The sequence below is a fragment of the Triticum dicoccoides genome, chromosome 5A (assembly GCF_002162155.2).
Source record: "Triticum dicoccoides isolate Atlit2015 ecotype Zavitan chromosome 5A, WEW_v2.0, whole genome shotgun sequence".
Classification (NCBI taxonomy): domain Eukaryota; kingdom Viridiplantae; phylum Streptophyta; class Magnoliopsida; order Poales; family Poaceae; genus Triticum; species Triticum dicoccoides.
Genome location: NC_041388.1, coordinates 554,380,871 through 554,384,494, shown reverse-complemented (window position 1 = coordinate 554,384,494; position 3,624 = coordinate 554,380,871).

Genomic DNA, 3,624 nt, shown 5'->3' with positions numbered 1-3,624 from the left:
CATCTCTATCAGATCTCACTTTCGTAAGTGACCGTGAAGGGATTGACTACCCCTACGCGTGTTGGTTGCGTTGAGCTATTGTTTTTGTGTAGGTACGAGGGACTCGCGCGTAGCCTCCTACTGGATTGATACCTTGGTTCTCAAAAACTGAGGGAAATACTTACGCTACTTTGCTGCATCATCCTCTCCTCTTCGGGGAAATCCAACGCAGTGCTCAAGAGGTAGCAAGTTCTTGAAGGTATATCTTTAGATCTTGCAATCGAATCTTTTAGTTTCTTGTTTTATCACTAGTTTAGTTTAAAAAAGAACATTACAAAAAAATGGAATTAAGTTTGCCTCATACGCTTCATCTTTTTAATATCTTTTGTGAGTATGATGGAAAGGAAAATTGTGCCAAAGTGTTAGAATAAGAATGCATTAAAATGTTTGGCACTAAATCTTTGAGTGATGAGCATGATTGCAATGTTGTTAGTATGAACTCCTTGAATATCCATAGTACAAATGATGATTGCACTAGTTATGATGAAAATGTCTCCTATAAACATGTCAATTTTTGTGGAGTGCATTGGGTTTGCAAGTACACACCAAATAGGGAAGATAGATATTGCAAGAGGCATAAGCATTTAGAAACTAAATTGTTGCAGGAAAGGCTAGATGTTTGTGCTAAAAGATTCAATATTTATCGCCATCCTTGTGAACTTTGCAATGAACATGGTCATTTAAAGCTCCAATGCTATTTGTTTCATGATCAAGTCATGTCCAAAAATTGTGATAACTTGATTACCCTTGTGCATCATAAAGAGCTTAGTCTTCTTTTGGGTTATGAAGAAATGAAACATATAACTGAGGGTATTCCAAAATTTAATGTCGATAAATTTCTTGATTTTGATCTAGAGGAAATTTATATGTATTGTACGGTGAATTGTATTGAAAATCCTTATATTGCCAATTACATAAAGAAAAGAAAACAAATAGAAGATGAAGAGAATACTAATGAAAGGGAAGAGACTTCCCAATATGTTCCTATTATTTCTTATGATGAATCAGGTAACGAGGAGGAGCCTTCTATTCAACCAATCTCATTAATAAGGAGCTCCAAAAAGATGGTTGAACCCACACATGATGTGAAGAAGAAAAAGAAAAGACAGACAAGCAAAGGTAAAAAGGTATCTCTCCCAAATGATGTTGTTCCTACTACTCCTTGTGATGATGATAATTGCTATACTATTGGTGCTATCCATACTATTAATTATGAAAGTGATTATGCTTATGATATGAAAAGGCCCAAGCTTGGGGATGCTATGTTTGATGAAGATGATGTTTTTGAGAATATATTTGCTGCAATTAATGTTGGTGCCAAGCTTGGGGAAGCTATGTTTAATGAAGATGATATTTGTAGTTTCCCAAGTTTTGATATGCAAATTTATTATGATGATAGCATGCCTCCTACTTATGATGATTATATTTATGAAAGTGGATTTGGAGAGGTCATGACTTTATTTAGTGATGATTCCACTATCTTGGAAGAGGTTTCAATCGATTATGATGAGAACAAAGTTGCTACTTATGATAATTACTGTGATGATACATATGCTATAAAAAGTAGTGATGATTATATTTGTAAAACTTGTCATGATTATGTTTAACCTTTTTCTGAACATTACTCTTTTAATATGGAAACAATTTATAGTATTCGAGTCCCTTATGATACTCCCACTATTCCGATTGAGAAGAATTTTGCTTATGTAGAGACTAGTAAATTTTCTATGCTTGTAGATCATGAAAAGAATGCTTTAGTTGCTGGTTATATTGTTGAATTCATTCATTATGATACTGAAAATTATTATGATGGAGGAATATATGCTTGTAGGAATTGCAATAATATCAAGTTTCCTCTCTATGTGTTGAAAATCATGAAGTTATGCTTGTTTTGCCTTCCTATGCTAGTTGATTATTGTTCCCATAAGTTGTTTGCTCACAAAATCCCTATGCATAGGAAGTCGGTTAGACTTAAATGTGCTATTCATATTCTTCATGATGCTCTCTTTATGTTTCAATTCGTGTCTTCCATGTGAACATCATTGAAATCATTATGCCTAGCTAGGGGCGTTAAACGACACCGCTTGTTGGGAGGCAACCCAACTTTATTTTTGTTCCTTGCTATTTGTTACTGTTTAGTAATAAATTAATCATATATCCTTTGTTATTATTGAGTTTTTATGTTTTAATTAGTGTTTGTGCCAAGTAGAACCGTTGGGAAGACTTGGGGAAAGTCTTGTTGATCATGGTGTAAAAAACAGAAACTTTAGCGCTCACGAGAATTGCTGCCATTTTTTATTGGAGAGTGATATTTATTTAATTATTTTTGAAGATGATTAATAGATAAATTACTCACTTCCAGCAATTTATTTTAGAATTGTTGGGGTTCCAGAAGTTTGCGTTAGTTACAGATTACTACAGACTGTTCTGTTTTTGACAGATTCTGTTTTCTATGTGTTGTTTTCTTATTTTGATGAATCAATGGCTAGTAAAATAGTTTATAAACCATAGAGAAGTAGGAATACAGTAGGTTTAACACCAATATAAATAAATAATGAGTTCATTTAATTACCTTGAAGTGGTGTTTTGTTTTCTTTCGCTAACGGAGCTTACGAGTTTTCTGTTAAGTTTTGTGTTGTGAAGTTTTCAAGTTTTGGGTAAAGAGTCGATGGACTATGGAATAAGGAGTGGAAAGAGCCTGAGCTTGGGGATGCCCAAGGCACACCAAGGAAATATTCAAGGACAACCAAGAGCCTAAGCTTGGGTATGCCCCGGAAGTCATCCCCTCTTTCGTCTTCGTTCATCGGTAACTTTACTTGGAGCTATATTTTTATTTACCACATGATATGTGTTTTGCTTGGAGCATCATTTTATTTTATTTAGTTTTGCTTGCTGTTTGAATAAAATACCAAGATCTGAAATTCTTAAATGTTAGAGAGTCTTCACATAGTTGCATAGTTATTCAACTACTCATTGATCTTCACTTATATCTTTCGGAGTAGTTTCTTGTTGCTCTAGCGCTTCACTTATATCTTTTTAGAGCACGGTGGTGGTTTTATTTTGAAGAAATAGATGAACTCTCATGCTTCACTTATATTATTTTGAGAGTCTTCAGAATAGCATGGTAGTTTGCTTTGGTTATGAAACTAGTCCTAATATGATAGGCATCCCAGTGGGATATAATAAAAACTTTCATAAAAAAGGTGCATTGAGTACTATGAGAAGTTTGATACTTGATAATTGTTTTGAGATATGGAGATGGTGATATTAGAGTCATGCTAGTTGAGTAGTTGTGAATTTGAGAGATACTTGTGTTATAGTTTGTGATTCCCGTAGCATGCACATATGGTGAACCGTTATGTGATGAAGTCGGGGAATGATTTATTTATTGATTGTCTTCATTATGAGTGGAGGTCGGGGACGAGCGATGGTCTTTTCCTACCAATATATCCCCCTAGGAGTATGCGCGTAGTACTTTGTTTCGATAACTAATAGATTTTTGCAATAAGTATGTGAGTTCTTTATGACTAATGTTGAGTCCATGGATTATACGCACTCTCACCCTTCCACCATTGCTAGCCTCTC